This window comes from Mus caroli, unplaced genomic scaffold (genome assembly GCF_978045245.1).
Source record: "Mus caroli unplaced genomic scaffold, Mus_caroli_1 scaffold_8, whole genome shotgun sequence".
NCBI lineage: Eukaryota > Metazoa > Chordata > Mammalia > Rodentia > Muridae > Mus > Mus caroli.
The window spans coordinates 62,174,366-62,188,249 of NW_028227263.1; the positions used below are offsets into that span (position 1 = coordinate 62,174,366).

General features: G+C 43.0%; 1 protein-coding gene across 1 annotated transcript in view; it reads right to left on the reverse strand.

The window, feature by feature from the left end:
• The window catches only part of Ctxnd1 (cortexin domain containing 1), a 45,155-nt gene extending 44,234 nt beyond the window's left edge, over positions 1-921 (reverse strand). The window contains exon 1 of the mRNA XM_029479219.2: positions 734-921. The gene's annotated coding sequence lies outside the window, so the exon portion shown is untranslated. The remainder of the gene's footprint in view (positions 1-733) is intronic.
• Between the last annotated feature and the right edge of the window lie 12,963 nt (positions 922-13,884).

Here is a 13,884-nt window from a genome sequence, read left to right on the forward strand (position 1 = left end):
GCAAAAAGACTATTATCAAATTTAGCACGATAACACAGTTTTCACAGAATCGCCGGGAACACTCTCCACTGACGTGGGGAAGAATATTGAAAACTTGCATTAGGCTTTTCACAGAGATCAGGACAAAAATCCTACTGAGACTTGACATTTCTTTAGAAAGACTTCCACCAACAGAACTTTCCCCAGAAGTCCCATCAATCATGACCTTCATCAACTACACTGATGAGAATCTGTTCTCTGCTGCTGACAGTCACAAGCACATGGAATTTTCGGCCCTGAACTTGACAAGAGGGAATTGGTAACTTTGATTCAGTTTCAACACACACTCCTTTGGATCCCTTAAAGGTCGATGGAGGAGGGTCTCCCAAGGAGCGGTAATGAATCTGAACCCAAAATTAGGAACTCCCTGGTGTTGAGAGCAGAATCCCCCAAGGCAGCTGTTTGCTGCAAAGCGTTGCCTTGTGCCATTCCATCCCAAGCGCTGCATTTACTGGCCTCTGGGAACTGGCTCTCCTGGTTAACAGCTAACAGCTAAGGTATTAGGCACTGGGCTGCCAAAGGGTCCTGGTGTCAAGTCCTCTCAAGTCTCCTAGCGGCCAAGGCTTATCCAGGCCAGGCCCGCTGCTTTTGCAGATCCCGCTCCTGCTACCTGGGACGATCTCCCGCAGGGGGGACGGTGCTGCGCTCCCGCCCAGCCGGAAGGATGCTCCGGGTGATGCTCCTGCAGTCTTACCTGGCCAAGCGAGTCCTATGCGCTCAGGGACCTAAACGGGCCAGCCCCCAGCTCCGGAAGCCCGCGGCTCAAGCGCTGCGGTGCTCCCCGGGTGGCTCCAGGCAGGCTCCGGGAGCGCGCTCCCCAGGTCCGGCTCGGCGGAGCAGCCGGACTGCGGCTGAGTCAGCGCCCGGCGGCGGCGCGGTGAGCCTCGGGCAGCCGCCGAGAGCGGCTGTGAGCAGAGCCGAGGCCGCCCTGGCATTTTAAAGGCGAGACTTGGACGCTGTTCAAGCGGAAACGGCAGGGAGAAACTTCGGCCCCCGGTGCAGTGCCGCCTGCTCCAGGAGGGCGCCCAGGCTCTGCAAAAGTCTCTCTGGAAGGCAGAGAAGCAAAAACTAGACCCCCAAACCACGAAGCTCCCCTATGGGAGGATTCTTACAAAACTCCATTCAAGTTAGAGATCAGACTAGGAGGCCAGTTTGGAAAGTGCTGGATGCAATTAGGCGAGAGAAAGAAGAAGAAAGAAGACAACGAAGTCTAATTTATTGAACCTGTGTCCTGACATGTGTAATGGGTTTAAGCTGGAAACCAGGAGGGAAACAATCGCAGTTTGTAGGGATAGATTGTGTTAGAAAAATCCAAAGTAAAGACAATGAGCTAGTAGGTCGTGATATAAAAACAACAAATTCACAGTGTTATTGTCAGTAATGTGAATGATAAATCCTCTCCTCACAAATAGGGCAATCATAAACATCTGGAAATATAAACTCACTGTTACAGTAGTCTTGCTCCGGGCTTTGTTGAGGTCCATTAAGTGAAAGCTATTTCTTTCTGGTAAAAGAATGGAATCTACCTCTCTCTGCCTTTGGGTGGAGAGCTACCACCCCAAGCTATCCAAAGTGGAGAATCGATCCAGAGTCTGTGCCTGCTAGAGCCCACCGCTCAGGAAGGCCAATTCACTATAAAACATGCTAAGGAAATGGGAGGGATGACTAGAGACTTTAGTGCGATACTCTGCTTTTCCTTTCTAGAGCGCCTTCCGAGAGAGTTGCTTAGGGAGTCATAGCTATGCCATGTGGCTCTGCTAAGGTTTGCTTTTCTGAGTTAGAACTCGGAAAATCTAATTTCCATCATTTCTTCTTTCTTTTTCTTTCTCTTGGATACTGGCCAAAGCATGCTTTAACCCCTTGCTGTGTGGCTGCTTGTCTACCATTTGGCCTGTTACAAATAGCATGGGTTTCTCTCTTCCTCTTCTCTGTCTCCCTCCTCCAAAGCAGCTGTTTGTATTTATAGCCGATTTGTCCTGGGGGGGGAGGGACCTCAAATGAAACTGTCCTTAAGCTTCTTTCTAAACGTTTGTTTGTTTGTTTGTTTGTTTGTTTATATTAATGGTACTAAGAACCCTGAGAAAGAGCCCAAATTTCCCCAAAACCACATTATCAGGGAACGTACACCACACTGGGGACCCTTCTAGTTTTGATTGGAGGAACTGAGGACTTTGACTCTATTAGGACACAAGCTTTATTCTTGAACAAGAAAAAGAAACCCAGTAACCCAATCAAATCCTTTGTGCTTTACATTTCCATCATCATCATCATCAAATTCCAAATAGAATTTTCTTTGTAAATTGATATGGTGATTTTAGGACTCAACTGGGAAAAGAGAACAATCAACAAAATGGGGACAAAGAAGAGACTGTGAAGCAGTCCTGCTGGATACTGCAATGAAGCGATGTGATGTAGTGTGTGTGTGTGTGGTGTGTGTGTGTGTGTGTGGTGTATGTGTGAGTGTGTGTATGTGTGTGTGAGTGTGTAAGTGATGTCATGTGTATGTGTGTGAGTGTATGTGTGAGTGTGTATGTATGAGTGTGTGTGTGTCTGCTTCAAAAATGCTTTACAGGCATGAGTGCATCTTATTTCAAGCCTATGAAACAGATAACAGCACTGCTGCCATTGACACATAAGTAATTGAAGTAGGTACCCACACCGCACAGGTAGAAAAGCAGAGCCAGGGTCTGATGCCTGTGGAATCTGTGCATTTGTGGTACAGTCCTTAGTTCCACTACAGAGTAACAGTGATTACAATGGCGTGGTACTACTCAGAGCACCAACCCTGGAGCAAGACCAGCTGCCCCAAGTACAAATGAAGAGAGCAGTTCAGGGCTGTAGGTGGTACCTTAGTGAGAGGAACAAATCGACTTTTAGAGTAACTGATATTGGAATAACTGTAGTCAAAATCATGAGGTATGAATACACTTTCCATGCAGTTCCCCAAACAAGAGTAGATTACAGATCACTCAAATGCTGAATGTAAAATCATGAAACAGACCGGGTGTGGTGGCATACGCCTTTATCTCAGCACTCGGGAGGCAGATTTCTGAGTTCAAGGCCAGCCTGGCCTAGAAAGTGAGTTCCAGGACAGCCACGGGTATACAGAGAAACCCTGTCTCAAAAAAACAAAAACAAACAAACAAACAAAAAAAACCCAAACAAAAGAAAAATCATGAAACAGAATAATGAATATACAGCTATTTGCCATGAACTTGGGGTTCTGAAAGCCTTTCTACTACATCATGACGTCAAAAGGAAAAATACTTATAGATATAAGCATTAAAAAATCCAAATCCAAATGTTGTTTATGTTAAAAGCATAGTAAAGAGAATTGAAGAAAAAGCTGGGAAAATATTTAGTATATAGGTGATAGGGGGTTGTTAAATTTAATTTTGAAAGCAAAACTTTGGCTTTATTTATTTTTATATTATTTTCCTCAAGATCTCATTGGGCAATGCAGGCTGACTTGGAACTTACTGACTACCTGAGGCTATCCTTGAAACTGTGATTCTCCTGTTTCAGCTTCCAGCTTGTTAGGATTACAGACAGAAGTCACCGTGTTTGGGACCATGAGTTACTTTTTAGAGTGAATGAATAGTTTCATTCACTGTGTATCTAAAAGTCAAATTTAAGTGGTGTTTCTATATCTTCTCTGATATCCCAAGTAGGATATCACTTTAACATAATTTACAAAGGGTATAAAATCATTAAATCAAGAGAGTATAAGCCTCTCAGAACAAGGACTAGAAGAGAGCTGGAGACAATTTCCAACAGAACTTAAATAACAAAGCAAAACAACCATTCTTTTTGGTGATACAATAAATATAAATAGGAAAACATGGTCTTTAAGCAAAGCTGAAAATATTTAAAATATTGACAACGTTCAGTGCTAATAAAGGGTTTGGATAATTTGCCTACATTTATGAGAATGTAAATTAGTACAGTATTTCGAGAAAGCAGTTTGTGAAAAATGCCAAATTGAGCACTCATTCTTTGTAACAATAAGCCATGCAAATACATTTTCAGGTGTTTTCCTAGGGTTAATATTTGGTTGGCCTCGAGACACAGCTCACTGATTAAGAGGACCCTGTTTCCCAGCACCCAGATGTTGACTCATATACTGTTAACTGTCAGTAACTCCAAGTCCAGGGGATCTATTGCCCTTTTTCTAGCCTCTCTGTTAACTTCATACACATGGTAAACATGAAAGCAAAACACTCATATACATAAAATATAAGTTAATTAAAAGAAGAAATCATTTGCCATTAGATGAAACACACACCAGAAATGTTTATTATTTTACAAAAATAATTTATAATAGTAAAAAAAAAAAACTGGGCACAATCTAAATGCCTAGATACAAGAACTAGTTAAAAGAGTTAAGTGGGAGTGTGCATTGAGAATTTAAATTCCTACAGTATGACTTTAAGGAACTTCTGGGCATTTGTTCATTGAAACAGAATAAATAATTGCTCGGTGAGTAGGAAGATACATCTAGCTCCTCCATTTTTAAGAAAATAGAACAGAGAGTTAAGCAATATGTTAGCTTAAAGTAGTGCTGTCATTGTCCACTCTAAAGCTTCTCCCTGCACTCCTTGTCTCTCCTCTGCACACTATCAGTTCTCTCTGTAATTTCATCCCAACTTTTATTCCTCTCCAGTTTATAAAATTGGGCAGCACTCAGAGCTTTGTGTAACAGATTCAGTTACCTTAACAAATTAATTCTGTTGGGTTCCACTTTAATGAGATCTCTCTCTCTCTCTCTCTCTCTCTCTCTCTCTCTCTCTCTCTCTCTCTCTCTCTCTCTCTCTTTCTCTCTCTGCTTTACAAACCCAAGTTGGAGCATATACACATGGGTAGAACACCAGTTAGGATAAGTTGTATGTGCTGTATAGCAAACAGCCGTTAATTCTCAGCATCTGGAAACAATTATCCACCCATGAATGGTTCATGCTGTACATCTATGATGGGTTGGGTGTGCATTGGCTTCATATGGGTAATATCACAAAGGAATTCAGGATGGAGAAGCAGTTTATATCATCAGTGCTTTGGTTTCATGGGAGAGGCTGCGATGGATATGGTCAACTATGGCCTGGCTCATAAAGGTCATAAAGTTGTTATCAGAGCAAGTCACGTGGCCAAGCAAGAAAATTATCAGCTTCCAAGAAAGCAAAATATCACACACATCCAAGACACACACATCCAAGACACACACATCCAAGACATACATACCCAAGGCTTTGGGTTTGTGATAGCCAATTGACCACCACGACTATTTTGATGGAATAGATGTTTTTAACCACATTCTGATGTGGCTACATTTTAAAAGGTGGAGGACTGGGGAGATGGCTTATTTGGTAAATTGCTTGCTGTGTAGGCATGCTCTTTTAGTTTCCTGATTCCTAACTCCTGTAGAAGGGGCTGCTTGTTATCATAGCAAAAATAAACCTAGCTGACCCTGTTCTGGACAGTGGGACTTTTTCAATTTATGTTGTGAGTTTCACAAGGATCTTATCGAGGGAAAATAGATGTCCAAACCCTGATACTCATATAAACTGGGAATTCTGATTATGACGAGATGCAATGGGTATTGTCTGATGCAGTCAGCAAAAGGGTGGCTCCACAGGAGTACTAAGGGCAGCCTGCATATTTTCCCAGTGGCCAGCAGGGACTTTCAGGTTATGTATGTATATATATCACAGTCTACTGTGGCCAAGGCTAGCCAAGAAATCACCGTGTAGCTGAGGCTGTCTTGAATTTGTGATCCTCTTGCATCTACCTCCCAAGTGTTGGGATTACAGGAATGTGCTACCATGCCCAGATTTATGTGGTGCTTCGGATCAAAGCCAGGGTTTCGTAAATGCTAGGCAAGCACTCTACCAACTGAGCTAATCTCCAGCCCCTTAGGAATCCTTTAAACTACTGGCAGCTCAAACATCAGTATTTACCTTACACGAACTATTATTATAGTCATGGGGGAGTATTTACCCTACGTGAACTGTCAATGCTACAGATGAAGAGTCCCTTGCTGTCACCCCAGGGTAGGTGTTAATGTTCTCGAGCATAGGCATTGCTTCAAAGAGGTTGTGTGGAATTTCAGCTTTGGTATAGGTTTGGCTACTGTTTTCTGGGTTTCTTCCAGGTGGCAGGGTCATGACTTCCTGGCCCTACAGAAAGAGAACTGGGTGCCTATGCTTCCAATCTATCCCAACCTTGTAGCCACAAGAGGAGCATATTCAGAGAGACCACTCTGCCACTTGTAATGCAGTTCAGGAAGACAATGCCACCTTGTCTCCAGACCTGGAGTCCTTTTTAATGTTCTCTCTCGTCCTCTGTGTTTCCTGCCTCTCCTATGAATACCATTTGAAGGCAATCGGTCTTACACACAGCAGAAGATATTCCCTTTAGTGCCCAAGTCAGGGAACGCCACTGCTTTGCAGAGGTCAGCAGTGCTTTTCACCACATTCTAAATTGCTTAGAGCATCTTAAAAGATCTCCAGATCTTTCTCTAACCTCTTTTCTGATGCCCCTCCCTCCTTCATGCTTCTGCACTCCTGACAGCTCGTAAGCAATTTCCCTGTATTCCATTTTGTCCTACCCTCTGGGGCTTCTACTCAGACTGCTTGCTCTTCCTCCAGTCTCTGCAGCGTCTCCCCAGCCTGCTCCCTTCCTCACTCAATGATTTGTGACCTCCATGATGGTTCTCTTCTACACGGTCATTCTTTTCCACCTGCTTCCATTGCACTTGCCTTGCTTCACGAACTTTCCTGCTCTTCTGTCATGTGACATGCTTGCTGCTACACCCCTGTTCTGTCTACCCATTAGCTGGTAAACTTAAAAAGCAGAAATACCAGCTTGATTCTATATCATTGAAGGCTTGTCTGAGTTGAGAGCATAAAAGTCCAGATGCTGTTTTCGGAGGATGGATGAGGCTCTGATTCCTAGGAAAGCTCAACTTTGGATTTCACTCCTGTTTAGCCTTGTTGGAGCACAGATCAGCTGCAGTAGCCCCATAGAGAAAGGATGAGACACCCATCTCAAAATAAAATTCTGAATTCTAGCTCGGGAGCAGCTTGGTGGCTACATATTAGATAATCTTCCATCCAGGCATGGATTTGGGCCAGTCACTTGCTGCCTTAGTCTCATTTTTTACACTGTACTGGGGTTGAGGCTGTTCTGAGAGCTTCCTGTTAGTGCTGACTTTCCTTTCTTTATCCCTGGATGGGTGGAGGGGGCAGCTTTTGAGGGAAGCTTTGGCAAATTCCCAGGTGTTGGATGTTGTCTACCTCAAGGTGCTGTTTATGCCTCTGTTCTGGGCTCTCTGCCTCTGCCAATGACACAGCATGGCCATTGTAGGGTCAACTCCTCCTCCTGCCCATTCTGTGGGCTTCAGGGCCGCAGCATCCTGGCTGATGCATGCTTTTACTCTCAGAAGGCAAAACAGCAGAGAGAAGCAGACATTGGTGACAGCCTGTCCTTTCTCTTTGTACTTTGGGAGAGCTGATGGATGATCCAGCCTGAAATGGAGAGAATCAAGGGAAAGAGATGACTGCTGCCTGCTGGACCAGACTTATGTGTGCAGTGCTCACTCCTACGCATTCTGGGCACATCAACTATCAGCTTACAGGACAGAAAAGTGGGTGGCAAATTGTACCTGTTTTGCAGATGACAAAATAGAGGCAGAGAGCAGCTTACCCCAGGTCTCAAGACCTCAGTTCCAAATACCAGAACCTGTGCTCTAGCCTTCCAAGTCCTTGCTTCATAGTTTCTGTGTACCTGGTACTCTGTCACACAGAAATGCAAAGTGTTATTGAGTACCTAAGTAGCATCTTCCCTGGGATAATGCCTCCTGAGGTTCTGTCAAGCCGTGGACTCAGAATATTTAGCTATCAAAGAAAGACTAGAGAACTTAACTGCTTTCGGTCCCTAAGAGTTAATAGTGCAGAGGAGGGGAAAGACCCAACAAGAGGAGATTCATCAAGGCAGAATATCAGCCCAGCAACTCTCTTCCCTTGTACTTAAAAAGGGCATGCAATGCTGCTTTTACCTGCTTGAAATCTTGTGACTACTCCATGAAGAGGAGGAGCGGAGTGTGAGGGAGAGGGCATGGTGTGGGGAGTACCCTATTCCCCAATCCTTTGTTACCTTTTCAAGAAAATGAGTTCTTAGCATGTGGGTTGTGGGGTGCCTACATCTTGGACTTCAATCTCAGGGAGTGTGAGGAGGGGAGCTGAAGGTTCAAGCGGAATGAATTATTCTGCCTGATAAAAAGACATGAATGCAGTCAGGAAAACAGCAGGGAGACAGAAGGGAGACAGAGGCAGAGAGCGAGCTTGTTGGAAATGATTCAGAGCTGAGCTGTGAAGATGTCAGAGGTATGACTGGAGTAGCCCAGAGAGAAGCCACAGAGAGAGTCAAGACAGTGGCGTTTGAAGCAAAGGGAGGCGTGGGAGAGAGACATGATGTGATATGAGCAGGCTTTCAGGAAAGCCATAAGCTTTCAGGCATGCCATATTGCACACCCCTACCTGATCCCTGCAGAGATAATCAATCGCCTTTCAAAGTCTAGCTTGCTAAGGACAGTTGGTAGGCTCTACTCTGTGGAGATCTCTCTGTGCCAGTGAGTGAAGGTCATTGGGGAAAAAAGGCCTCCAGGACCATGAAAAGCCAAAGGTGAAAACTTGATAATTGTCATGAATTCTTAACTTGGTTCTGCTACTTGCCTAAGAGCAGGTAGTCTCTATACTCTTCCCTCAGTCTCAGGCTTCCTATCTCTAAATGTGGAAAAAATTATATCTTCATTTTAGGTGTGTTGTGAGGGCTAAACAGTTAACAAAAAAAAAAAAAAAAAAAAAAAAAAAAAAAAAAAAAGCTCCTCTCCTATTCATACGGAAATGAACAGGCAGGCAACAGTGTTGACAGCCTATGGGCTGGGTTTCTAACCCACAGTCTTTTTTTTTTTTTTTTTTGGTTTTTCGAGATAGGGTTTCTCTGTGTAGCCCTGGCTGTCCTGGCACTCACTTTGTAGACCAGGCTGGCCTCGAACTCAGAAATCCGCCTGCCTCTGCCTCCCGAGTGCTGGGATTAAAGGCGTGCGCCACCAAGCCCGGCTTTTCTTTTTTTTATTATGTATTTTCCTCAATTACATTTCCAATGCTATCCCAAAAGTCCCCCATACCCTCCCCCCCACTTCCCTACACACCCATTCCCATTTTTTTGGCCCTGGCGTTCCCCTGTACTGGAGCATATAAAGTTTGTGTGTCCAATGGGCCTCTCTTTCCAGTGATGGCCGACTAGGCCATCTTTTGATACATATGCAGCTAGAGTCAAGAGCTCTGGGGTACTGGTTAGTTCATAATGTTGTTCCACCTATAGGGTTGAAGTTCCCTTTAGCTCCTTAGGTGCTTTCTCTAGCTCCTCCATTGTAACCCACAGTCTTTTAAGGTGAGTCTTGAGAATGAAAGACTTATGCTCCTAGGCTTTTAAATTTGGAGATTTACAGCTCAGGGTACTGAAGTCAGACACTCAAAGCTTTAGGCTTTGAGTAACTATGGCCCAGCACTCAGCAGCTCGTGTAAGAGTACCTAGCTGCTGGTGTCAAGGCTCTCAGCTCTCAGCCTTGGAAGATGTCTGGAAGCCTTCCACTGGCTGGCACCTGCGATTCTTCCACTTGGCTCTGTATAGTGTTTCCCACAGTCTTACCTTTGTACCCAGTGGTGCCTGCTCAGCACCTTTGCAGTCCTTTGTCATCTCTGTAGCCATCTCCTCTCGGGCATCCTCAGGGCCTTACAGCAGTAGAAATCATTCTCTCAGAGTCATGTACATGTCATCTGAGCTGAAAGACCCAGGGATTTGCTTGTTCTTTGTGCAACCAGCTTAGTTCATTCTACCTGTGGGAAAGACTAAAGATAAAATATAAATATATAAGACCATTTCAGAGAAGATTTAGCAGAGACTGCTGTTATAACACAGCAGGGCTAATGAAGAGGAAGAAAGCCTGTACTGACCCAGAGACCAAGAAACAGACTGCTTGTATAGCTCCCCTCCCTCAAAAGGCTGGGGTAGACTCATGCACAACTTTTTTTGTTACCAGCAACAAATTTTACATGTGTACAGTATCCTCTCTGCCAATAACAGACTATGAGACAGGTGTGCCACCCAGTGCACTGTAGGTAAGGTTATCTGAAGGTTGCCAAGGTTTCTTAAAGTTAAGGTATAGTCTCCAGATGCCAGTGCAAGCTATATGGAGCACTTGTAACTAGAGAAAAGATAAACAACAGCTATACTCTCTGCAGTCTTTGCAGCTGCAACAGAAATTATCTTGAAGATGAAGTATTCAGAGAGGCCAGCATATTGGGTTGACAGTCCATCTAGTCATAAAAATCAGGATCGTTTAGATGACAGCTCCTTGCTTAAGGCATTCAACCATGAGGAGACAGTCTGACAGCTGTCAATCAAGCAGCTAAGTGCCTTACTCCTAAAAGCTTCACTTATTCAAGGGGAAAAAATCAGTAGTATTTACAGTGAAGATTTAATATTTTATTCAGGAAACTTTGTCCAACAATACTGACCTTCCTCAGCTTAATACATTTAGGCAGGGCTGGGTCAATCCATCTGACTCAGAACTGGATGATGCATTTGAAGTACTTTATGCTAAGCCCTTTGTGTGCTGAGCATAAGACAATTCATGAATTGAAGTCATTGACAGTTCTCAGATGATGCTAACAGAGAACACGGAGCAGTGCAAAAAAGTACTGGTCTTTGATTTAGTGTGAAATGTAAAACAAACAAACAAAAACCATTGAACTCAGTAAAATTATTTATATAGAAACATGGACTAGAGAAAAAATGGCTGAAAAACAAAATGTGTTATATTGGTGGAATTGCCAAGGAATTCTCAGCACACTCTTCTCTTAGATAAATTGCATATTCAACAAAGATTTTTATTACATTTCTTGTTTTGTGTATGTGTGTGGGGGGAAGTAGGTGAGGAGGTGGGACGAACATGTTATACCTCAGGGTTGGACGTCACACCAAAGAAAAACTTGCAGCAGTCAGTTTTCCTTTTCTATCAGAAATTGGGACCAGCTTAGTAGCAAGTGACCTTACCTAGCTGGAGCCTAGATTGCATGTTTTTGTGTAATAAGTGCAAAGGAAGACCTGGGCAGTCTTGAGTTATGGGGAGTGTCTATACCTGAGGTATCTGTGGCAATTTTCTTCATTCTGGATTACAGCCAGCTCTCCTCTCCTCATCATAAAGGGAGATTGTGCTTGACTGTTTCTGGCTAATGGATTATAACTGTGTCACTCTCAGGCTCTGTAGAACTCCATTGGTTCCTTCTGCCCAATGGTAAGACAATGGATCCAAGAGTACAGACACCATAGGCCTGCATCTTCCAAGAACAGAACTCCCTGCTGACCTCTGCAGGTCGTGGAAGGCTTGAATAAGAAGTACATTTTGCAGCCTGTAGCTACCGAGAAGCATATCTAAACCTTTGCTTGCTACAGCCATGTGCAGAGCAGCTTCTGCAGATGGACACATGCCTGAGTCTGACTGTGTCTTAAAAGAGGCAGAGAAAAGTCAGCTCTGTGGCAGCTGACTCAAAGCTTGGCTTTCCTTTATTCTCCGCACCGTCTCTCACCTGGTGCTTCTCCAAATTTGCCAAGACAAGAAGATTTGAACCTTGTTTCCTATCTTCAGCTTTTCCACTCAATGCACAGGATAAAATTAGCATGACATGAAAAAGCACAGAAGTCATTCAATATCAGCCAAGGAGAGGATCCTTGCTCAGAGTTTAGACATCATGGTAAATGGTGAGGAAGTCAGAATCTTCCCAGAATACAAAATTTGGGATATATATATATATATGCATATATATATATGTAGCATATATCTGATAATCATATATATGATATATCACATATATTTATATAGTATATCATATATACTATATTATATATCATATATTATAATTTATACATAAATATATAGTAGCATATATAGCAATACATATATAGAATATATATATTCGATCCTGAAGTTGACCCAGCTACTGCTTGTCTTCCACTGTGTATCTATCTTGTCATTTGAGCACCTTGTTTCCCATAACCACATCCTCACTAGCCAGAGTCCCTTTGTGGGTGTGAGATACTTTATGTTAAAGAGGGTTGTAAACAATCAGTTAACTCTAGGCTCTCTCTTTAGTTAATAAGTATCTTCTATGGTTTTATTGCTGTTGATATCTAGCTTTATTTGTGGTGAGATAAAATTCAAAGAATTATTTCAGCTCTCCTAAGTATGTTGAGACATGCCTTATGCCCCAATATGTAATCTATTTTAGTATAAGTTTTCCAGGCTGCTGAGAAGAATGTGTAGTGTTTAGATGTAATGTTCTGTAGGTGTCTATTGGGCCTATTTGATCTATGATGTCATTTAGCATTATTATGTCGCTATTCATTTGGTGTATAGATGGTCTGTCCATTGTTGAAAGTGAGGTGCTGATATCACCTACTCTTAATGTGTTGAAATTAGTCTGTGGCTTTATCTCTATCAGCATTTATTTTATGAAGCTGTGTGTATCTGAGTTTGGTGCATGTAGGTTTAGCATTGTAATGTCCTCTTGATTGGTTGTTCCCTTGATCAGTCTGAAGTGACCTTTATTGCTTCTAATTAGTTTCCACTTGAAGTCTATTTTGTTTCCTATTTTGTCGTGCTTTTTTCTTGATTTCATTGGTTTGGAATATGTAGGTGTACCATATCGCACTAAAGTAATTTTTTTTTAATTTTTAATATTTTTATTACATATTTTCCTCAATTACATTTCCAATGTTATCCCAAAAGTCCCCCATAGCGCCCCCCACTTCCCTACCCACCCATTCCCATTCTTTTGTACCTGGCATTCCCCTATATTGGGGCATATAAAGTTTGCAAGTCCAATGGGCCTCTCTTTCCAGTAATGGCCGACTAGACCATCTTTCGATACATATGCAGCTAGAGACAAGAGCTCCGGGGTTCTGGTTAGTACATCATGTTGTTCCAACAATAGGGTTGCAGATCCCTTTAGCTCCTTGGGTACTTTCTCTAGCTTCTCCATAGGGAGCCCTGTGATACATTCAATAGCTGACTGTGAACATCCACTCCTGTGTTTGCTAGGCCCCGGCATCGTCTCACAAGAGACAGCTATATTTGGGTCCTTTCAGCAAAATCTTGCTAGTGTATGCAATGGTGTCAGCGTTTAGAAGCTGCTTATGGGATGGATCCCTGGATACGGCAGTCTCTAAATGGTCCATCCTTTCATCACAGCTACGAACTTTGTCTCTGTAACTCCTTCCCTGGGTGTTTTGTTCCCAATTCTAAGAAGGGGCACAGTGTCCACACTTTGGTCTTCATTCTTCTTGAGTTTCATGCGTTTAGCAAATTGTATCTCATATCTTGGGTATCCTAAGTTTTGGGCTAATATCCACTTATCAGTAAATACATATTGTGTGAGTTCTTTAGTGATTGTGTTAATTCACTCAAGATGATGCCCTCCAGGTCCATCCATTTGGCTAGGAATTTCATAAATTCATTCTTTTTAATAGCTGAGTAGTACTCCATTGTGTAAATGTACCATAATTTCTGTATCCATTCCTCTGTTGAGGGACATCTGGGTTCTTTCCAGCTTCTGGCTATTATAAATAGGGCTGCTATGAACATAGTGGAGCATGTGTCCTTTTTACCGGTTGGGACATCTTCTGGATATATGCCCAGAAGAGGTATTGCTGGATCCTCCGGTAGTACTATGTCCAATTTTCTGAGGAACCGCCAGACTGATTTCCAGAGTGGTTGTACAAGCTTGCAAT